Source organism: Mastigoproctus giganteus, chromosome 1 (genome assembly GCF_048544385.1).
Source record: "Mastigoproctus giganteus isolate SK-2022 chromosome 1, ASM4854438v1, whole genome shotgun sequence".
NCBI classification, from domain to species: Eukaryota; Metazoa; Arthropoda; class Arachnida; order Uropygi; family Thelyphonidae; genus Mastigoproctus; species Mastigoproctus giganteus.
Genome location: NC_143575.1, coordinates 151902030 through 151927367, shown reverse-complemented (window position 1 = coordinate 151927367; position 25338 = coordinate 151902030). Strand labels below are relative to the sequence as shown.

Here is a 25338-nt window from a genome sequence, read left to right as displayed (position 1 = left end):
CTCCACAAACATCATGCAAGCAGTGCATTTTAAAAGGCTGTGATTCAGAAGGCAACTGCTCCCCCTCACTTCTCTTCTGAGCCACAGTACGTCCATTAGCTTGAGCCTTTTGCTTTGCTGCTCTGGTCTGAGTCATGATTTGTATTAATTTCAATAAAATTTCAATTTCAGTTTAAAATTATAACCTTGTATTCCAACACAGTTATAACGGTATATATTTTTTTCAGTGTCAAGTATTAATTATCTACGAGTTCCCTTTATATAACTTCCGTATCAATTATGTATTAATTAATTATGTTACGTTTGTAATCTAAGTCGTTATATGTATTTAGTTAAAAGTACAATTTAATTGACAACGAAGTTCAAGAAGTTTAATAGATTCTATCGATCACCTGACAATATTATAACCTATACTATACTAACGCTATCTATGACAAAGGCGACAAGTTACGAACGGTAAATCTATGGACACTTAAGTATTAATTAACTTTCAAATCTGGCTGTCTCAATTCAGAATAAACTAACGATCCTTACTAGGTCTATAAACTACTTACAGAAAATAATTTGATGTAAAAAATATTCAATAAAGTGGCTAATTATGGCTAAAAAACTTCTCGTTCAGCGGAGTTGAAACTTGTAACATGTGGATTTGATACCCTTACCAATACTTTTATGCAATTACAAGGCCGAGTAAAGAATAAATAAAGAATACGAAAAATCCACTTAGTGGCTTTGAACACGTCTGGCTCCTACTATTATGCCACAATATGAGTTGGAGAGCCAGAATTTAACAGAATCAGGTTATGGTTATCCAGGAATGTTTCAATTAATTGGCCTCTACGATCCATGGTGGAAGATCCCTACAATGGATGGTGACTGTTGAGATCACCGAGTAAACAGACTGGAGGTGGCAGTTGTGTGATAAGATTGTCAAGTCTGAGAGCAAGGATAATTCAGTGGGATATAAATGGATGCAAGGATTAATGATATTCCCATTGTTTTCCAAACCGCTATAACTTCTAAGGAGGTTTTTAGTTGGAAATGTCTTGACTATGGTAGTTTTGACAAAAATAGTGAACCCACTGTGAGCAGGAGTGTCAGAATCCGTGTCTCACCTAAACATAGTATAATTTTTAATTTTCAGAGAAACTTGTGGTAATAAAAAGGTTTCCTGTAAACAGACACTTAATTGCATTAGTTTGTGTGAGTAAATCATTCAAGTCATTTAATTACTATGTAATCCTCTAGAGTTCCATTGAAAGAATTTATTCATTGGTTCGATTTATTTGATAAAGATTGATCTGACTGGTTTTTTCTGAGGTTTTTGTCTGCTTAGTTTTGATTTTTCAAAACTGGGAAGGGTTGGGCATCCTTTATCCATGCTATTATTAGCATGTAACTCTAGAACAGATAACACATCTCTTTTCGGGATTACCCTCACAGCTAATCTCTATCTTGCAATAAGCGTATCACAAATGATGCTTCCTCTGCATTTAAAAGACTGGGTTTTCTCTTTCATTCCTGGCAATACTTTTCTTCTAGACAACCATTCATTCTACAAATCTGCTGTCTACCCTATTATGGAATACTGTTCCTATGTGTAGGGTGGTGCTCCAAAGGCTCTCTCTCTTCTGTACTCCATTCAAAAGAGGGCAGTCAAGTTAATGATCTGTTTCTTAGAAAGTTTCTTCACACTCTGTCTCACAGACATTTTGTTTCTTCTGCATGCCTTTTCTACAGATATTTTCAGGGACACTGTTCTTCTGAATTTGACTTAGGTAATTCCCCCACCCCACCCTTCCACACCAGTCCAAACACAACACAGCCAACTTGAAACTCAGAGAACCAACTTCTCTTCCACCTCATTTATCCATTCAGTTTTCTAGAGCAACCTCCCTTCACACATATTTCTTTAAAATTACAATTACTTCTAATATTTTTCATGTTAGGGGGCTTCCATTGAAAAAAGAAACTGTCAGGCCAAGCTGACTAAACTTAGCGATGAACAAACCATATTCAGTCCAGATAACACATAATAGAACTGCTGAAAACTAAAATCAGGGTGGGGTCTACCTTTCAAGTTCACAAGTGACACAGTCACTATTTCATGGGTAATAGTGACTGTGTATTGCCATTTAACCTATAAATCTGTCTGGAGACATTTTCTCATTCTTCAGTATAGAGGCTCCGGATTCTGTATCAAGGTTTGGACAAGAAACAAGACCCATGAATTCGCTCTTCTTGTTCTTTTGAACATGATATTCCAATGCCTTTCAATATGCATCAAGTCACTAGGCTGCTTCTGAATAAGGGGAAATGAAATCATTCAATTAACTTTGTAATTTGGCCATTTTCAGAATCATGTCACCTCTGCTGCCAAATGTCCTCTATTTTAGTGGTCAGCAACCAGTGGGCCGCAAGAGAATTTTGGTGGTCTGCAGAGTAATCTGAATATATTTGCAATTTTCATGTTTATTAAAATGTTTCATTATATTCTGATTCTGCTTTTTTGTAATTTTTGCCTTATTACGTTGCATGTTTATAAAAGGACCAGTGCAATATCGGGTATTAGCGATGCTTTTATTGTAAAAAAATATAGAAAGCTATTTCTATTTCTTATCAATGGCCTAGATTGGACAAGGCACAGTTCGCAGTTCTTAGGTAAGTGAGCAGTGATATTTTTATTTTAACTGTGCACAGTGTGATATTTAATGGCATCAAAGAGCTTTCTTGTTTGGTTTTAGATTCAAATAAAATAACCCCAATGAGAAAAAGCAAGCAAGCAAGCATTTTGCACTTCTTAGGTAATACATCGCATTGCCATGAGTTGGTTAATGAATCAGAGCCTCCGCAGCCACTGCAAGGCATCATCAGGAAGGACATTAGAACTGTAGGCGGAGAGAAGAAAAAGTTCAAAGTTTCAAGAAAATATGATGCAGACTACTTGAAGTTTGGATTTATTCAAGAACCTGGAAATGAACTGGATCCACGGCAGCTTTGTATTATATGTTCTGAGAGTTTATCCAATGATGCCATGAAACCTTTGAAACTCAGCAGGAACTTGCAGTCAATAGCTAATCGACTTAGGTAAAAATGATATTTAGCTAAAAAGCCAGTTGAATACTTCCAAAGGATGCGTGAAAATTTGCAAAAGCAAAAAAGTTCATTAGCAACAATGATTGTTGAAGATAAGTCCTTAGTAAAATCTTCTTATTTGATAGCACTTCAAATCACAAGATGTAAAAAGCCGTATACGATTGGAGAAGAATTAATTAAGCCTTGCTTGTTACAAGCCTGTGAAGAGGTTTTGGGGAAACAGGCTGTCCAGTAACTGAAAGGAATTCCTATGTCCGTTAACACTGTGAAGCGCAGAATTGAAGACAGGGCCGAAAATATTGAAAATCAAGTGATTGCACTTGTGAAAAATTCTGTTTTATTCAATTCAACTTGACGAATCAACAGACATAACTAACAAGGCAGTTCTCTGTTTTGTGAGGTTTGATTGCCAAGGAGAATTAAAGGAAGAACTCCTCTGTTCGCTAATCTTGTCGGGTAGAACAACAGGCTCTGAAATTTTCAATGCACTTAATGGTTATTTTCGGAAACAGCATTGAATGGAAGAAATGTGTTGGGATATGCACAGACGGTGCCGCAAGCATGACTGGACATCGTTCAGGAGTTGTTGCAAAAGTAAAAGACGTTGGACACCCAGACATCTTGTTTACTCATTGTATTATACATCTTGAGCAACTTGTGCCAAAAAGATTATCTCCAGAACTGCACAAAGTACTCTCTGATGTAATTAAAATTGTAAATGAAATTCACCACAAAGCTCAATTCTCAAATATTTGAGGTGCTTGGGAAGAAATGGGCTCTCAGCATACTCACGTTCTTTTTCACGCTGAGGTGAGATGGCTGTTGAGGGGCAAAGTACTAACCCGATTGTTCCACTTGCACCAAGAAGTCAAGTTATTCTTCCAGCAGCAAAATAATTCGAGGTTCCATGATCTCTTGTCCGACAATGATTGGCTAGCCAAGCTTGCATACATGGCAGATATTTTTTCTCTGTTAAATGAGCTGAACACGTCCTTGCAAGGACAGCTTACGGACGTGTTCACACTGCAAGGCAAAATGGATGCATTTCAAAGGAAGATATTGCTGTGGCAAACGAGGTTCGCTGAAGAAGATCTGCAAATGTTCTCAAATTTTGATGATTATATGAAACAGGAGGATGTCAACCAACAGGTAATAACTCTTGTTCGATTGCACTTAGTCGCTCACTGACTCTTTTGGTCATTATTACCTTATGGAAGAGGACCCCAGACATGAAAATACATGGATAATAGATCCATTTTCATCGAAAATCGAGGATAGTAATTTGAACATGAAAGAAAAGAAAGCGTAATCGATCTATCATCCGACGACAGTCTCAAAGATAAATTCCACTCGTCCCTAACAAGATCTCGTTTTTGGCTTTCCGTAAAAAATGAGTACTGAGTGCTGAGCGAAAAGGCCATCAAAATTTTAATTCCATTCGCAACTACTTATATGTGTGAAAAGACATTTTCATCAGTTATGGCAATTAAAAACAAGTACCACTGTCAGCTAGAAATACAAACAGCTCTTGTGTTGCAGTAACATCATTGGAGCCAAGAATCCAACAGCTTATTTCAAACAAGCAGCAACAAATGTCACAATGATTATTTTGCTATTGTTGTTGTTATTTTGGTTTTTAGGAGCATTAGCAACTAAAGCCATATTGCTCCGGGAATATGCAGTGGTCATTCCCTGACCTTTCCGCATCCTCCGTATTTGGTGGTGGCGGGCTCGAACCCCGGTCTAATCAAGAAGCGTGTGCTATGCACTGCTGCTCCTTCCCACCTGACTACGGAGGCTCCCGCCTTATTTTGCTATAATTAATCCTTCATACACCTCTATGTCGAGGTGCACTCGATATTTGATAATTGTTAGTATTAATTATTTCCGTTAATTCTTTTTTAATAAAATGAAATTAAAATTTTTTTTTGCATTTTTCATAATGAAAATATCTGCGTTTATTTATTATACTTTTTTTATCATTATAAGGCCATTATATTATTAATTATATTAACATTAACGACATCCAATTTTTTGCAAATAACTTGGAGTGCAAAAAACAAGAGTAAGTACTATTTCATATTTAGAATGTTACTTTTTTGGAAAAAATCATGGTAATGGACTGCGGGATTCAAAATTTTGAGTTTAGTGGCCCATGAGGTCCGAAAGGTTGGTGACAGCAGCTCTATTTCACTATTTCAGTGTCTATTCTTAAAATTTTTTGCTTTGTCAACAGATGACTTCCTTATACTACATTTTGATCTACACAACAAGCTGTACCAAATATGCTGTTTTTCATATTATTTTTCATATTTTAATAAACTAAATGTCTTTTAGCATTAGCAGAAAGCAAACGATATAAGAAAGCAAGCTTATACAGCATCAACACAAAAAAAAGAAAAGAAAAAGAAAGAAAGAAAAAAAGAAACTTTCCGTCCATTTGCTCCAAATATTTTTCCACTTTTTCCTTGAATCTATTTAAGCTATTAACTTTCACAATGACAGAAGTAAATTTGTTCCAGCAATCAACCACCCACTGGCTAAAGGCAAATTTCCACGCATCTACTCAACAACTGCCTTTCCTCAATTTTAGTTTATGCCCCCTCAGGTTTGCAATCTGAGCAAGAGGAAGAATCCCATCAGCATTGAGCCTGCTTAATCCATTCAAGGCATTATACACCTCAATAAGATCAACTCACAGGTGCCTAGCCTCCACACGCTACAATTTGCAGACTAAAGCCTTTCTTTGTAAGAGCATCCCTTTGTTCTCCTCACCAGTCTTGTCTTTTTTTGTACTTGTCCTAGCAAATCTACATCCTTCTTAAAATCAGGTTTACAGACCTGTACACAGTACTCTAGGTGTGGCCTAACCATTGCCTTATATAAAGGGATAATCACCTCATTATCATTGCTAGCAAAATTGATGTAAATCTTTGACAAAACCCCGAGTACCTGCTCTCGGAGCCTGCCTGCACTACTCAGAAAACTTCATATCTGACTGCACAATTATGCCCAAAGTCTTTTTCATTCTCCACTATCTTGAGTGTACTAACACCCAGTTGGTACGATACTCAGGGGTTACTGCTACACAGTACTTTACTTTTGTCAATGTTAAACTTCAGATGCCACCTCTTAGCTCAACTGCTCAAGTTTTCTAGATTTTGTTGCAGTAGTACTATCATTACTGTCATTAACAACCCTGCCAACCTTTGTATTTTCTGTAAACTCAGGCATTAAATCTGATATACCTTCATCAATATCAATGATAAATAAATAAAACAACAAAGGGCCCAACACCAAACCCTGGGGGACCCCACTAATAACATTCGTCCACAAAGAGCAGTGTCCACTGATTAACCCTCTCTGCCTTCCCCTACTCAACTACCCTTTATCCATTGTAGCAACTTTCCCTTAATGCCATACTGCTCCAATTTGTACAGTAGTCTTCCATTTGGAAAAGAATAAGAGAAGTTTACCTCAATATGATACGAAGAACACTTCTGTACGATACTCTCCAGAAATTAAAATGAAAATAATTTTTAAAAAATCGAAAATCTTACATTACAGTAAGAAATAATTAACAATAATTAAAATCATGTGAATACAATTAAATATCAATTGTAACGCAATTAAAAATTAAGTAAAAAATTAATTTAATGAAAAAATGCAAAAAACGATTTTCCTCCCTGATGCTGACAATGGTCTTCGACCGTACAGCATGATTTTCATTCCTGTGATCCTAACCCTGGTTCATACTATCAGTAGTCTTCCATGTGCAACAGTATCAAAAGCTTTCCAGAAATCCAAGTATATAAAATCAAAATTATCTTTTGCATTCAGTTCTTTTGTGACCACACCATAGTATCCAATGAAACAGGACAGACAACTCTCCCTTAACAAAGCCATGCTGTGTCTCTGAATTATTACTGCAGTCTTGTCTAGATGATCCTGCAATGCTTCTCTAACAAGCGACAATTATTTTTCCCGGAACAGAATTCAAACTAGCAGGTCTGCAATTACTCATTTCCCCTTTGATTCCCTTTGTGAACTGGAGATAAATTAACACATCTTCAGTCTGTGAGGACCTCTCCTAAGTCTAAGGATGCTCTCATAATTTTGGCTAAGGGTTTGCTTACTTTCTTTGCTGGATAGATCACATTCACCCCAGGTGACTTTCTGATGTTTAACTTCAACAATTTCTCCTACACTTTGCTTTCAGTTATTACAAAATCATTTAGCTCCCTGTTAGAGTTTAATAAGCTTCTCTTCACCACTTTCCTACAGAATTGCTCATGTGTGAATGTAGATGCAAAATACTTATTCAGTTTATCAGCTATTTGAGCAGAATCATCAAGAGTCGAATCATCGATATCAAGTGGACCAATCTGATTCATCCCCTTCCTACCAGCGTTTATATAAATAAAGAAGTCCATGCTGTTTATCTCAGCATCCTTTGCCAAAGATTTCTTGTAAGCTACCTTGCCTAACCTCCTTTCTGACTTGATTACAGACTAGTTTATATCTACCATATGCTTCTGTGTCACCTAAAAATTTACATGCATCCCATGCATATAAATTTTTCTTCTCTGCCATGAGTGTCATTAGCAGGGTGGGCACTAGACTGGACGTGCCTACCTGCAAAGACCCTGCATTGCAAGGCGGGAGCCCCCAAACATACTAAACTTCATACTAACACTTCGAAACAGCACCTTCCCTTTACTCCTGATGGTAGTTACATCTTTAAATAAATCCTACATCAGTACAGAGTAATCACTGCCACCTAGTGGTTCCTTTATCTGTAAATTCTTAGTGCATGAATAATCACTGCTGATAATCAGACCAAGAGCATTACTTCCTCTGGTTGCCTCCTGAACATGCTGCTATAGAAAACAATCATCCAGTTAATCCACAAAGGTCTTGCTAGTGTGCGAGTTACCAACCCACAAATTCCAGTCAATATTTGGGAAGTTAAAATCCCCCATTATAAGACATTCTGATTTACTGGCTCACTCTATTTCTCTATATAGTTTCTCATTGTACTCATCAGCGTCATTATTCCTATAACACACTCCTATCCTCACTTTTTCTTTACCAGTGCTTATTTCACACCAAACTGACTCAACATTACACTGTCCATCAACGTCAATTGGATGCACTGCTTCAGATTTTGTTTTTCTTAACTAACAGCATAATCCCTCTACCTGACTTTCTATCATGTCTATCCTTTCTGTACACATTGTACTGCCCAAATTCGAATTCTACATTCCTTATATCTGTGTGATACCATGTCTCTGATACCCCAACAGTATCTGCCTTTTATTTCTTGACCAGCACTTCAAATTCATCAAATTTATTTACTATACTCCTAGCATTGGTGTACATGCAAGTATACATGCACCTGTTCTCACTCTTAATGACCTTAGCTAACACAGCCCATGTATTTACTTATTTCATGATGACTTCCAGCAGTTCGTGAAATCCCCAGTACCTTGCTTTCTAGGCTGCTGCAAATTCCAAAAGAAGCAGTGCAAGAATCACTTTCACCTTTTCCTGTGGCTAATTTTAATCTATTAATCTGTGAATCCCCCAAATTAGCAGTTTTCTGACTCACCTAACATTGCCTCGATACCATCAGCAAATATTGTTTCCCCCGCTTCTAATTAAGTGTATCCCCTCCCTGTACAAGCAATCTCTCCTGTTAACAGGCACAGACCACGCTGAGAAGTTCTACCCCACAAGCCTTGCACAGTCTCTCCAAAGCCAAATTGATTGACATGGCTTTCATCATATACTCCCTGCAATGTGTTCAACAATATCACCTTTTGTGCCCTTAAAATATATCTGATTTGCAGCGACATCAAATTTTGTCCCCAGCAGACATACTCCTATTCCACCTATCCTTTTTGCACAGTATATTTCCCATTTCTCTGACAATTAAATTACCGACAATAACTAGCTCCTGTGGGACCAGTGCATTCTGTCCTGAAGATTTTCGCTGTGTTGCCTGATGCACATAAGTGAGCTCTTGCATTGATCTGAACAGCTGAGAGTTTGATGGGCCCCATTTTAAATCCTTTGGAGGTATCTACCCTACACCTCAAACTCTCATAGATGCCCATTAGAACGTTGAGTTGGTGCCTAATTTATTGATGCTCTCTGCATCTAACATACACAAAGACATCATTGGTTAGATCATGTCCTGTTCCAGAAAGATCCACAAACCTTTCTCATTTTGTACATTTTTTTAGACTGTGATGCACTCGTGAATTGTCCCCTTCGGTTCTCCCCTGAGTCACAGCTCTCCCGCTACTTTGCGCACATTGCTTTGCTGCTCTGGGGCATGATTTCTGTTTAAATTCAATTTAATTGATCAACTGACAACACTACACTAAGCTAACAGATTCCTAAATGCCGTGATACATATTACACTATCAAGTTTCACTTTACCTTACACTATAAAGTTCGAGATATACGCTGTACAATCTAATATAAGATGACAACGGTGGCAAGTTTCAAATGGACAAACATTCTACATATATCAAGTAGTAACCTACAAAATCTCTATCTAAATTGAAAATAATTTATTTTCTAGAAGTAACTTTATAGTCCTAGACATGCTCCCTAGTTTAAGTCAATGAAATGGCAAAAATTTATCTAAACTGCTTGCTAGAGGTGTAAAATCTTCTCCCATTGGTATTTTAACTGCAAGTATCTGCACAGCCTCAACAGACACTGTTCCTCAACTTTTAAATAGATACATTAACACAATTGTCTGAAAAGTAAAAAAAACAAAAAAAAACAAAAAACACTTGTGTACTCTGTATGCATGAAAGATATTTTATGTGAAAACATCTTTGACAAAAATCAGAACTGTTTTAAAAAAATTGAACAGCTAGAACTGAAGTTATAAACATTGCAATGTTTTATGCTCACGCCCACTACTTACTCTACCGAATAAACGCTTGAAAGAGGTTAGTGAAATCCAAGCCAAAATCAAGCGTTGGATTTACCAGTACTTTCAACCAGCAATGCTGTTCCACCTAAAATCGACGTACCTGAAGTAATTATTAATTATGTACAACGGAACATTTCTTCAATTGCAGAGCATATGAGTTTAAATGATCAAGCTCCTTTTGCTTACACTGACTTCTATTTATATAAGAACGTGCACAGAGAGTTTGACAGGACATATTTTTGAAAAATGATTTCTATTCTGTATGCTACATTTGCAATCATATATGGTTCGAAAACAACACAAAGAAATTAGCTGCTAAAGATACACCATTGAGATGCACTGCTTTTCCCAACGTTGACATCAATGGGATCCTTGTGTGTAATAGCTGTAGAGAATCACTTAAGAAAAACACAATTCCAGTGCAAATTAGCTTAGTCTACAATAACAGTGACATATAATTTGTCTATTCCTAACAGTGACATACAGGATATAATTTGTCTACTCCTAACAGCAAAATACAGGATATAATTAGCTTTATTCATTTTGTTTTTTTGCCATACTCATACCGTCACACCCGTGATCATGAAAAGCGATTTCAACGTTAACTTCGGATTGGAAGAAACTAAACTATTAATCACTTTCCTGCAAGAAACGTTCGATCTAACTCTTAATACTAATCCCCCAATTTCAACCACAAGGTTGGGTACCTCAATCGAAGCTGTTTTCCAGATATATTTATATGGTCATACTGCCAGAGACTGCAGTCAGAATTCCCCTGTCTGTGGCCACTGTGCCACGATTACAAGAACTGCCAAAATAAAAATTGGCAGCCAAAATGGGCTACTTGTAAAGTAGCACGGCTGACTGACTATGCACATAGTATCAGGGATGATAAATGCTCCTGTTATAAAAAAATGGTAAAACTTATACAACCTAGGACCAACTATGGGCCAGATTGAAAACATAAATGTGACTAGGGCTCTAAATCTTGTCCAATTGAATGCTCAAAGAACAAGAGCTGTTGAAGATCAGATCAAACTCAAATTGGAAGAAAATAATATAGATATCTTGGTACTCCAAGAGCCCTACACACATATGGGTAGGGTTCAAGGATACCCAAAGGGCTATAAAATAATAGAATACACCTCAGGTGTCCCTTCTACAGCAATAGTAGTTAAAAACACTGACCTTACAGTCACAAAGGCGGGTCACCTCTGCTCTCCAGTGGTGTGCCCGTATCACCAGTGCTGTAGGACAGTTTTACATTGTTTCACTATATTCTAGACCAGGTGAAGATATAAATCCAGCTATTGAATACCTAAAAGCAGTCAGACTTGCTACCTACTGCAAATATCATAGTGTGTGCTGATGTCAACTGCCGATCAGCCTTATGGCATAGTCGTACGGAAGACTGAGCAGGCACACACAACAGCCAGATACTTTCAGACTATATAGCCACCTCACCCTTTCAAGTGCTAAACCAACCAAATAACCTCCCAACATTTAGCAGTACCATGTGGGAGAGTGACACTGACTCTTGCCACCAATTCAATAGCCTATAAAATTACAGATTGGTGTGTCCAGCTGGTCTGGACCACATCGGATCATAGAGCCATCACCTTCAAATTAAACAGGCAATTGCAAACACCCCAATACTCCTTGTTGGATATCAAAAGGTATAACCTCAAAATGGCAAACTGACAGATTATTGCAGAACATGCAGCAACTCAGCTGCAAAAACATGAAAATGAGTGGCAGAGATCAAGCAACTGTAGCCCAGACAAGCAAGCACTGACTGACAAACATTTTAACAAAAACAGCAGACCTGTTTATCCCACAGAAAAAACCGAGAAAGCAGATAGTCCCCTGGTGGTGCCCTGAACTGACTGTACTCAGGAGAAGGGTGCATCAGGCAAGGAGAAATTTTCAAAGAGCCAGAACATCTTGGCCACAAAATGAGGTGAATGCACTGAGAGATTCTTATAGAACTCTCAGGAACCAGTATACAGCCCTCAAAAGAGACAAGAAAAAGGAATGCTGGAGGCACTTGGTGGGTACCTTTGGAAACAATAACCCTTGGGGAGTTGTCTACAGAATAGTGACTAACAAGCTGCCAAGAGATGTCTTAGAAACAATAGTCAAACCAGATGGAAAATATACGAAAGATTAATATATAGCAGATTAGCCTAAATTCAAAATAGCAAATGCTTAATGCAGATTAGCTCAATACTACACAAATGCAAGTTTACATTCCAACAATCAGTATGGTTTTAAGCAGGGCAACGCTACGGAGGATACCATGCACCATCTACTGACAACAGTTAAAAACTCAGAGGAGAAATATATGCTGGCAATCTCTATTGACTTTGCTGGAGCATTTGACTCACTCTGGTGGCCTAGTGTCCTTAGGAGACTCCGCCAGGCAAATGCCTCACAAAACCTATATAAGGTAATAAACAGCTACCTTACAGACAGAAGTGACTCAGTGCACACAAAGTTCCAGGAATTAACACACCCTGTGAATAAAGGCTACCAGCAGGGTTCAATCCTTGGCCCTTTCTTCTGGAACATTGTTCTGGGCCCTGTGGAAAGCTTGGCTTTGCAGATGACATGATTTTCCTTGTAAAAGGTAACACACGAGTGGTTGTAGAGCAAAGATCAAATGCCACCCTCTTGCAACTGCAGGATTGGGCACAAATACACATGCTCAAAATATCACCTGAAAAAACCAAATAAATACTTCTAAAAGGCAATTTGGACATAAGACGTTCAACAAATTAAAATTAACACAACTACTATAAAAATAGTTACAGAACTAAAATATCTTGGAGTGGTATTTGATTCTAAATTAACTTTTTATCCCAATTTGACCTACTTGGCAAAGAAAGTGAGAAATTATGCAGGTATGATTGCCAGGATCAGTTGAGACTGGGGGCTCAAAAGAAAGACCCTGGAAATCATATACCATGCAATGTTCCTACCTGTTATCGCCTATGGAGACAGTGCGAGGTTCACCCACTCGGCCATAGAAAGAAATAAGAATAAATTAGAATCGATACAAAGGACAATACTTCTCACCATTACCAGAGCATGTCGCACAGTGAGCACACCTGCGCTACAGTTGCTGGCCGGAGCTCTCCCACTTTACCTGGAAGTAGCCAAAAGAGGCTTTATTATAGACTTAAAAAGGGCATACCCACAGAATTTCTGGGGATAGCCCTTGATACAGCCAGCATCTTCAATGCCGAAAGAAAAAGAATAACCACAAAGCTCCATGAGCTATGGAAAACAAAATGGGAGCAGGAAACCAGAGGTCTAGTTACCAAAAGGTTTCTGCCACAGGTGGCAATGGTCAGCCCAAAGCTGCCTAAGTAGTATGCCCCTGGACTTTTTTCAAAATTCGTAGACAGGTCATAGCTCCCTAAAGGCAAAACTAACCTCCTTAGGGCTGACTGATGACCCAAATTGCACCTGTGGCGAGAATGAAGACTTGGTACACATTCTATATGAATGTATAATTTATGACATCCCCAGAACACAGCTAATAGCATAGATTGGCCCCTTCCAAGGGGAGAAGAACATCTATTCATTATAGAAGAGGAAAATTATAAAGCATTTACAACCTTCACACAGAAGGTATTCGAAATGCACAGAACTATCCAAAGAATGGCAATTCAGCCCCCCAGCAATTAAATAATAATCAACAGTTAAAATTGCCGATGACTCCCACCATGCCCAGACGATGACCTAATAACTGTCAGGACAGCAGTATTCTGTGCCCTGACAGGACGAAACCGGATTGACCTGGGTACCCCTTAGGACTACCCTGCCATATGTAGGAACCTGGGGCCCCACACCAAATAAGTAACCATTTGGGGGAGGGAGATGTACAGGCAGGAAGGGGAAGCAGGTTAGCTGAAAAATATCAGTAAGCTGGTAGCAAGGGGATACAATGTAGAACGAATAGGCTGGTCACTGAGTGAAAGAGTGAATTAGGAATTATGGTAAAAGGGAATAAATGTGTCAGTTTTGGTGAAAGAAAGAGAGACCAAGCACGAGGGAAGGAGAATGAATGAGTGTTACGGTGAATGGGAATGAGTGGAAGAGCAAATGTAATTAGCTGAAAGAATACAAAGTTAATAATAACTTACACTACTTTATATATACTAACAAACATTTACAAACAACATTATGACTGCATTCTCCCCTGGCCTGCACAACTGAAGAATAATAGTAAGTTGAGGTGCCCAGAGAGTGCAGTGCAGAAAGCAAGAGTCGAACAAATGAAATGAAAGCCAGAAGAATGAATGAAAGTGTAAGTGTGTGAGAAAAGGAACACAAACCATAAATGTTAAAGTTAAGTTCACACTAACCCCAGTTTTAATCTCTTATATTCTTTCTTATTTAGCTTAATTATTAAGCATCAGTATTTAAATTACATTACACACCATTAGTAAAATAATAAGAGGAGTTTACTTCAATATAGTACATAGAACACTTCCTTATGATGCCCTCCAGAAATTAAAAAGGAAAAAACCGACAACTTACCGGTACATCAGAGTAAAATATAAATAATTAAATAATCAATTTAACACAATTCAAATCAATTTAAAACAATTAAAAATCAAATTAATGCAATTAAAAGAATCTAACGAAAATATTCAAAACGATTTTTTGAATATTTCACGCTTACCCGGGACTCGAATAAAATACAATTTAGCATCTATCGAAAACCTACAAACACCGGTATGCTTCTACATTATAATAGCTATCACCCGTTCACCTACAAAAGATCGATTATCTTTAATCAATTTCTAATTGCCTATAAATATTCAACGACGGAATCTGCTTTGGACTCAGAAATACAAATATTAACTAGCAGATTCTTAAACAGGGGTTATTCCATTACCACAATAAACCGAATTAGGGTACAGGATAGGGATAGGATACAAAATACTACATCAATCAACAATAGTAATATCAAAAAATACTTTATTTCTGTCCCATATGTTGAACAGTGGCACAAACAGCTTAACAGATTCTTTAAAGATACCGAATTTAAAATTGTAGCTAGGCTAATACAGAAGTTACACACTATACTGAACAATCGCTCGGTTCTTTCCGCATTCGCAACACAAATTAATGATCTGGTATACAACATTTCTTGCAGTGATTGCGACTCGTCTTACCAAGGTTCGACGCGATTTTCTCTTAATATTCGTGTAAATTAACACGAAGCCTCAGTTCATGCTTCTCGTTCAGCAGCGTCAGAATTAGCCTTTCATGTCATTAACGAAAAACATACTTTTTTATTTAACGAGGCCAAAATACTTAACGGTCAACGTAATTATACGCGACTATTAATTGCAGAAACCGTTGAAATTAAATTACACGAGAATTCTGTTAATGGTGGCCATATCTCCGATGCGTGGACCTTTACGCGCATGCGCGAAGACTAATAATCACTATTTAAGTTTCAGGTTTAACCCGATAAGAAGAAAGGTAGGGAGGAAAGAAAAATCGTTTTGAATATTTTCATTAGATTCTTTTAATTGCGTCAATTTGATTTTTAATTGTTTTAAATTGATTTGAATTGTTTTAAATTGATTTGAATTGTGTTAAATTGATTATTTAATTATTTATATTTTACTCTAATGTACCGGTAAGTTGTCGATTTTTTTGTTTTTTCCGTTTTAATTTCTGGAGGGTATCATGCGGAAGTGTTCTACGTACTATATTGAGGTAAACTCCTCTTATTATTTTACTAATATTATTATCAACGTAGAACATATTGAGTATTACAGCTCTGATTCATACTATCTAATTACACACCATTGCATCCCCCCCTGGTGTGTGTGAAAGAGATGAATGAGTGAATGGAAAAAATATATATATATTTATATACATATAACCTAACAGGAAAAAAAAATTATTATAAACTATAAGAAAAGAAAAAAAAAAGTATAAAAATAGAATGCAAGTAGAATGAGAATGCAGATTATGAATGAAGTAAATGTGTGTGTCTCTCTCCACCCTCCCACCTGGTGGGTTCTGCACTGCCAGCTAACATCCCACAGCCAGAGCGGGATGAGCAGTTTGGCCTGCCTACCAGATTCGACAACAAGCCTGCCTTCCCTCGACAACTCTGAGTCTCGTGAACCCTACCACTGCAAAAATGTGAAATAGGATGATCTGCTTGATTTTATTCCCATTTCATTAACTGATTACTGTATTAAACCTTCAAAACCTAATATGTGCTGAAGCAAAATTATCCTTGTAAGGATAAAATCCTTTATTCCTTATTCCGCCCTAAAATCTCATCCTGTATCTAAAATTTTTGTTTTCCATTGTAAGTGGCAAAGCAATTCAAGATCCGTATATAGCATATTACAACAGGCTTGTTTGGTTTGAGTTTTAATGCTGCAAAAAATAACTACGGTCAAAATGTGCTGCAAATGGCTTGTATACAAATCTCCAGTTTCATTATCTACCTACATAAAGGTAGATAATGAAACTATCTACCAAAGCTCAAAATGGTTGAAAAACAATTATTAATCAACCCAAACTCGATCCTAATAGGCTAAGATTAGAAAACTTTCTTCTTGTCCAAATACAGTACAGCATCAGTTATCCGGAATAATTAATCGGACCTCTTCCGGATAGTAAAATTTTCTGGATAATTGAATGTAAGTTAAAATTAAATAAATTATGTTATAATGTATTAAGGTAAAAGAAAAAAAGACTTTAAATAGCATGAAAAAAAAAACAAATTTATTAAATTTAATTTAAAAAAAATAATAATAACATAAAAATTTGCATATTTACATATGTATATAGATTCGGATAGGTAAAGGTAAACTGCAGCCATTATCAACGCACTGCAGGATGGGAGCCTCCTCAACAGTCATGCTGAGGGAAAGGGTACCCACAATCTGCCACGCTGGTCCAGTGCAGGTTGGCAGAGCGACCGTATTTAAGAGTCAGAGGCTTGAACCACAGTCTACTCAAGGAGCATGTACTACTGCACTCCCACTCCTGACCACTCGGCTAAGGAGGCCTCAATAGGATAGGTATTTGACTGCAAATTATATGTGGAAAAATATTTAAAATAATTTTTCAAAATAATGTTCGATTGTGTTTTGTTTTGTTTGTTGTGATCTTTTTTTTTTTTTTTTTTTTTTTTTTGCGAAATCTCTCAAGTTCCTTGATAATATCAATTTGATTATATCACATTCTTCCTGCTTTTCTGCCCATTTCAGTGCTGTTTCTTTTTGTTGACATTTTACCATTAAAAAAACAGAGAAAAGTAATAAATCACAATTTCGGGCCAATATTTTACTTACTGAAACTGGAGCTAAACTAAATATGAAATAAAGGGAATAAAATATGTAAGGGAAAATTGGGTTCACGGAAGCAAATGACTAAATTCTATCATTCTAAATTTTCTCGGAAACCCTTATGGTTTCCGAGAAAACCATTAGTCCTAATCCACCATTTCACCAGATATACGATGTAAAAAAACAGACAAAAATTCTCTCATATCATAATAAACGTTAGTCTCAAAACTGCCATTAATAAAAAAAAAAGAAGATGAAGAAAAATCAGCCTTTCAGTGTTCAAGATAACTGACTTCCAGGTGACTGACGTTCGACTGTAGAGCCAAACAGACAATGTGCCCCATGGTCTTCAAAGATAGGGATATCAGAAATCTGAGCAATCTTGAACCTAAAAAACCTCTAGGTCATGAGGGAATTTCTCCACTTGTTCTCATAATCTGTGCACCTGAGCTTGCTCCTGTTATGTGTCACCATATTACACATCCTGATTCCAGTGGAAATTCTGCTTGGAAATTTGTTTATATCCAACCAGTTTCTAAGAATGGTGGCAAATCCCTCCCTTCCAATTACAGTAGCCAACACGATTTTTATCTCCAAGAACTGAAATGCTGTTTTTAAACCAATTTTATGTGTAGCCAGTGGTGAGCTATAGTGGGCTCGTTTTTGCGAGCCCATTGTTGGAACGATTATTTAGTTTACAAATGAAATCCTGATTTTTAATTATTGAGTACTCAGAGCCGGAACTATGTTGGGTCGAGCAGGGTCCTATCACCAGCACTTTAATGGCACAATCGACCAGTTATATTTTACTTTAAAAATTGCTTCTTTGAGTTAATTACAGTCGGACCTCTGTTTAACAAACTTCTTCATAGTGAATTTTTTTGAATTCCCCTTGGTTTTTACAATGCATACAAAGTTGTCTCTCTTAATACAAGAGACAACTTTGTATGCATTGTTCTCACCTCTGGCCTCTAGGCAATTAGAAAGTGCGAATTATGGGTGAAAGGGATTACCATTTCACAATGATAGTGGGGTTCGTAAAACCTATGCAGTCATATACCAAGAAGTCACGCTAGTCAATATGCTTTCCATAGTCAGTCAGAGGATTAAGAAGATTCTCGACACGGATTATAGCCTCTGGTCAACCTGGTCAACCATTTGTCAGAGTAAAGGTTCCCCTTTACTCTGACAAATGGGTGTATGTTTTTGGGAGAAGTGAGTGATCTACACTTTCCAGTAAATTTCTCCTGTCTATGTTTACAAGGTCACAGTAGCTGAATTCCGATATTTTTCACAGTATTCAAAGAACTAGTGATAGTAGGGATATCGAGGGGGAGGTGGGGAGGAATGAGGCAACTTTGAGGTAAACTTTCCGAAGATGAAATGTTGGCAGATTTGGAAACCGTGTCCGAGGCTTTCACTGTGAAGAATATGTTCCAAAATATAATGGCATACAGGCAATAATTTAAAAAAAAAAAAAAAAAACAGTATGCATTACATCACGAATCTCCAAAAAACCAGAACGAATTAAGGATCGTATAGAGATTGGTCTTGTGTTCGGCCACAATGGGCAGCTTGTAGCTTGCGGAGGGCAATGTGAGAAAACAAAAGGAAATATTTATTTTTTAATGCTAAAATAATGACAGTATACAATTATTTCACAAACAGCACATTACTGACAGCAATCACAGTTTAATTATATGAAAATCACAAATTAAAATTTTCAAAAAATCATACAAATTATGATCAAATGTTTAAGTATTATAACAATCTTAATATACTTAAATAATCTTAATAACAATACTTAAGTAATAATAATAATACTTAATGCATAACTAATAATACTTAATAATAATACTAAGGCTAAATCCATTATTTGGGTAACACTTGTCTCTGTGCAGTGTGCGCTGTTGTAGAATGGATTGATTACACGGTCGAATTTTGTGATTCAGTGAAGGCGTTTTCTTTCTGATTGATTTGTGTTGTCGATTGGGGATTTTAGCTGAGGTAGGGTGTTTTTCCCCCATCCAGCTGTTTTAAAATCGGTAAACGAGTTCACAATTTAAAAATATCGTTGAGTGGGGGGAAAACACCCTAGGCATATCAATGTAGGAGGACAGTGAGTAGCACCTGTCAATCACTGATCTGGAGTCTTACCTACTTAAATAATCTTATTATAATAATAACAAGAAAATGGAACATTTTTACTGGTGATATTTTTTCCGTAATTCGTTCAGAGCATGATGGGCAGCTTGTAGCTTGTGGATGGCACTTGAGCTTTGGAGGGATTATCCCAGTTTGTGCAAACATTTTGAATCAGAAAGTTAAATATTCTGGATTATTAAACCGACTTATCAATCTGGAATTTTTTACGTTACATAGTACTAATGATCGACATCCTGCAGGAGCTCTCTTACCTTTCAGAAGCTTTACAAAGTCGTAGCATCACTAAAGTAAAAGCAGATAAATTAATTATTTTAACTATCAATACTATCACTAATTTGAAAAATTCTGAAGGAAATTATGAAGCTAAAATTGACAGCATGTTGAAGTTGAAAGAATTTGAAGGAATTGAAAGTAAGAACACATTTATTAATGCAACAGAGTAATTTTAAATTAAATAAAGAAAATAATGTTACTGTTGACGATGAGGAATTAAAAGAAATTTTAAACATATGCTACCTGGAATCGTGGAATATGAAAGAACTTTCATTTCTGTGGCAAGACGGTGAAAAATGAATAAAAAATTTCAGTTTTCTGATAAAATATAAAATAAAAATTAATGATTTTAAAGATCTTGTGGAAGTTTATCTTTAAAATCGAGTGAAATTCCCTTTTCAATTAAGAAAGCCAGAAATATCTTTGAAACCACTGCGATTAGCAGTGCTGAAGCTGAGTGAACTTTCAGCGTTATGAATAATATTGTGACAATTGAACATGTTGTAGATTATGAAGACCATACATCTAAATGGAAAACCATTGCTTCAATTTGATCAGGATCATTACGTCAAATCATTCCTCTGTAATCATCGCTCAGCTATTGAGCAAAGCAGATGGACAATAAATATTAATAAAGAAGTAAACTGTATATGGCAATTTTTCTTGAATATTTGTATAATATTTTTTTTTTTCATGTAATCTGTGATTTTTATGTACATTTTCTAGTATTTAATATTTTTTTATTTAATATATTTTCGTAGATAGTTTTATGTAAATCCTTCACGTTTCTTTTAGGTATTTTGATTTGTATATTGATTACGAAATAAAAGTGCTTTTGTATTGTAAATATTTTATTGCACATTCGCAAATTTTCATAATTTCTAGAACACAAGATACAATGGATTTATGATAACTAAAGTAAGAGTTATATACTTTTGAATGCAACGTATCGAAATATCTAAAAAAAAACATCGATTGAAATACCGATCTTGTAGTTGAAACGACATACGTAGCTGTTCGGGGCAGCTAACATTGGAATGTTACAAAAATGCGAGACGAAAAAAATACTGTTGACAAATATTTGTATTTTTGCAGTCACAGGACAAATACTTGTATTGTTGCAATCATACTTACTTCAAGAAGTATGATTGTGATGTCATACCATTAAAAAATTCTAAAAAGTTAGAACTCGAGATACTATCGTATCTATGTATTATCGTAAAGGGGAGGGGGTATGATGACCAGGCTGACTCGAGATATCATACTGGTCACAAAAAAATGTGTCACGCACTGTAATCACACTACAGCAGGCCCCGTTATAACGCGGTTTGCTTTATGCTGATTCGTTATAACGCTGTTCTTATATTATAACCCGTATCTGACTATAACGCTGTCACAGATCACTATAACGCTCTTTTACAGATTGCATTTTTGGCATATTTAACGAAATCGTTTCATTTTGATGGAGTTGATAGCTTGAAAATGAATAGCAAAACAGCATTAAAACGTTTCCCACACTGACTTGAGAAATTTTCCTACGCTCAGTGAAATTTTCTCGCATGCTAATTTAATTGCAGTACAGTCACTTGTTACGTAGTTCCCAGATCAACATTTTAAAAAATGATCAAGTATATTGCTTGAAATATTTTGGTTATATGCATTTATCCGAAGTCTAGTCATCACTCAGTACAGTATTAGACATCGTGCATAACGGACAGTTTACTTGAACATTGTACTGTAATTAATGCAACCAACGCAGTTACATTTTAGAAGAGTTAATAATGGCCGATAAGAATGAAAAAGCAACGTCTGAGCGCAGTACGAAGATTATAAATGTAAGAAAAAGACTGAATTTGAAAATTAAATTAGACGTTTTGAAGCGAATTGATTCCCGTCAACGACAAGCAGATGTGCGCCATAATTTAGGACTTGCAAGTTTAACTGTAAGAACAATTATAAAAAATATAAAGAATTAATTTTAGCAGCAGGAAAGATAGCTGTTCCACTGCAAGCAACTAGGGCTAGGACGGCTATTAGGATTGAAATGGAAAAGACTTTAACTAATTTTATTGAAGATAATGTCCAATGCAGAATTCAGTTAAGTTAAATATTATAAGAGAGAGAGAGAGAGAGAGAGAGAGAGAGAGAGAGAGAGAAGCCAATATGATGATCTGAAGAAAACTCACCTTAAAAAAAAAAAAAAAAAAAAAAAAAAAAATGTGGAACCATTTAAAACTGGAAAGGGCTGGTTGAATAGATTTAAAATCTAGGGAGAAGCCGAAGTGCAGATCAAAGGAGCCGAAACTTTCAAAAAAGAACTTGTTAAAATTATTGAAGAGGAGTATTGTGTGTTATACTTCTCAACAAGTTTATAACATAGATGAAGCAGGACTTTTGTAGAAATGAATGCCTAAAAGAAGTTTCATATTGAAAGAAGAAAAAAACATGCCAGGTTTCAAAGCGGCGAAGGATCAGTTGACTTTATTGTTGGGTGGTAACACTGCGGGGGATTTAAAAATAATACCCCTTTCAGTTTATTTAGAAGAGGCCCAAAGTTCAACCCAAAATTGACACATTTTTCTGATTTTAATTGGAATTTTAAGTTAAATTTTGATACGTAAATAGTTAGCACAATTGTATGTAATGCAGAATATTTTATATGTACAAATATTTGAATATTAAATATTTTGACCCGACATTTGTGCATCTTTTCACTACTGTTTATTATTGATTAGGAAATATCCTATGGCACCGACCGCAACTTACAAATACATATGTTACCTTATGGGAATGCGGAGCTCGCTTAGCGCGGATTCACTTAGCGCTCTGTTTTTCCGGAACGAATTATCAGCGTTAAGCGGGGGTCCCCTGTACTAATGAGTGCTCGGTGCAGATTAATAGTGTGAACGTGAGAAGCGTCTCTGGTGGAAGCCTGCCGAGGATGACGTCACGAAAGTGATGTCACCTGCGGCAGGAATCCCCAAGGATGTTTCACATCAAAAAGTCGGCAAAAATGCGAGCCCATTGTTAAAATATTCGCAGCACACCACTGTGTGTAGCTTTCAAAAATCACCATGACAGTTTCACATCACATCACAGTTATTAAATATACAGGGAGTTACATTTTACCAAAATATGCCAAATTTCACATAATCTAGCCAGTAATGTATGACATACTGATTTATTTTATCAGATATAAGCTAATTTTCTTAATTTTAATAGTTGATTCTGGCCTCGGTTTTCTTGTGATAAACATAATCAGACTATTACCTATGGTTCTTAGGTTCAAATTCCGATGCAACAATTTACAATTTGAAGAGAACACACGTAGTGTTTTTGGTGAGGATTTCTTAGGCTGTGCCAAGGTTTTCAAAGTTCTAGGTTACAGCAATGGAATGTACTCGCAGCAGGAAGATTTCAAAGTTTTGAAAAAGACATGAAAAATTTTCGAAATATTTTGCTACAGAGAACAGTATGTGTTTTTGCATAAGTCAGATGAATGGTGTTTATTCATAGATGCCTCAAAATTATTTTTTAAAACAGTTTTGCTTCATAATGGCAACGAATTTCCATCGTAAATGTGTTTCATTTAGTTGGACTTAAAGAAAGTCATGAAAGCATGTCTAAGGTTCTACAGGTATAAAATACCAGTATTATGGTTGGAACGTACGCAGTAATCTTAAGGTTATTGGTTTGAGGGGGGGGTTCACAAAATAGTGTTGTTTTTGGTGTTTGTGGGACAGTCATGTGACAGAATAACATTATGTTGTGCAACATTGGGACAAGATGAGTTCATACCATGACAATGTAATGTAAAATATATTCCATTAGTGCACATCAAACTTGGATTCCACCCCTGCATACCAAACTTGGATTAATGAAAAATTTTGTGAATGGGACTAGATAAAAAAGGTAACATATTTGCATACTTGAGAAGTGTGTTTCCTAATTTAACATATGTCAAACTTAAGGAACGAATTTTTGTAGGACCCAAAATTAGGAAACTCCTGATAGATGATGCGTTTGAAACCCAGTTAAAGGAGGGTGAATTGGCAGCTTGGCAATCATTTAAGGTGGTAGTACAGTCAGTCCTCGTATAACACGTGTTTACACTACACGAATTCGATCATACACGATTTATAAATAGGGGAACGATATCTTATATAACACGAACCGAATTCGCTTATGCATGATTCGCCTTTGTGTTTACAAGAAATGGCAGTCGGACCAGAATCACCCCAACTGAACGAAACACGATAGGAATGAAGAGAAGATTCTGAAAATGTATTTGTTTTTTATATTAGTGAAAGGGGAAACACATTTCATCATAATAACGTAAAAACCAACACAATTCCAGCTATCGAAATAATCGCAAATGCAATTAGATCGACTTTATAACAGATTCCACTAGCAGAAACGCAACTGGAAATGGTTTTTATTGTTTTATGGTAGTAACCCCTAGAAATGTGCTTTAGTAAAATGTGGGGTGTTAGTGTATCTCTGCCTTTACGGTGTTGTTTATTCAGTTGCTACACGCGCGCAGCTTTGTTTGTGTATCAAGCGTGCCTCCTTGTTTTGTAATTGTGCTTTATTCCCTAAAAATGAGTAAAATACTTAAAAGGTGTGAATAGGAAGCGTCCTGGTGAAGATACTGCAGATTAATGTTATTACTTTTTTTTTTTTTTTTTTTGATATTATGTAGACGTCGACTTGTGTGTATGTATAGTATATTGTGCGTAGGAAGGCATGTGAATGTCAGTTCAATTCCGCATGAGTAAACTGTGCTCAATACAGAATTCTGTAAAAGGCCAGGAACATGTGTAATGTTATGCTTGTGGAGTGTGTTGTTCGTGACAAAGCAAATTAATTTGTCATGGGACAAAACGAAATCGGAGCTGAAATGAAGAAAAAGAAACGGCAATAGGGGGCAAAAAATAGGTTAATATAAATGCAAATTTTTGAAAACAACAGCAAAAATGTTTTTTTTTTTTTTTAAATCTTGGGGGCTGTTCCCCCAAACCTTGCTCTTTTGTCCGAACATTACTAGACGATTCCATGTGCACTAACAAAGACATTGCTTGTTCATGTGTAGAAAAATTAAATTTTCTTTAATTTTCCTCTCCCTTCACCTCTGCAACTAACAACAAATACAATCACTGCAAAAATAATCAAATTGTCAAAAAAACGCTTGAATACAAAGAAAACTCACCGAATTCCATTCAGGAAAATCATCCATAACCTCCTTTTGCACCGCCAATTTCATAAAACATCCACATTGATAACACTTGTACTCAGAAGAAATCAAATCCACACTCACGCGCCATTCAATCACAGCCTTACATCCATAAAAAATAATAAAAAGGGAAAGTAACGATAGCAGAGAAATAACCCAGCACAACATGAATAAGCAAAGCAAATGATTTACCTTCTGATTTTGCATTTACTGCTAATATCAGAAGTGAATTTGCAAACCAATCAAAAAATCAGAAAAGCAAATTATGCATTCATATT

At 36.3% G+C, this 25338-nt stretch overlaps 1 protein-coding gene across 6 annotated transcripts in view; it reads right to left on the bottom strand.

Annotated features, from left to right (window-relative positions):
• Window positions 1-25338, bottom strand: part of RhoGAP19D (Rho GTPase activating protein at 19D) — a 661344-nt gene that overhangs the window by 161809 nt on the left and 474197 nt on the right. The gene's annotated exons all lie outside the window — the stretch shown is intronic.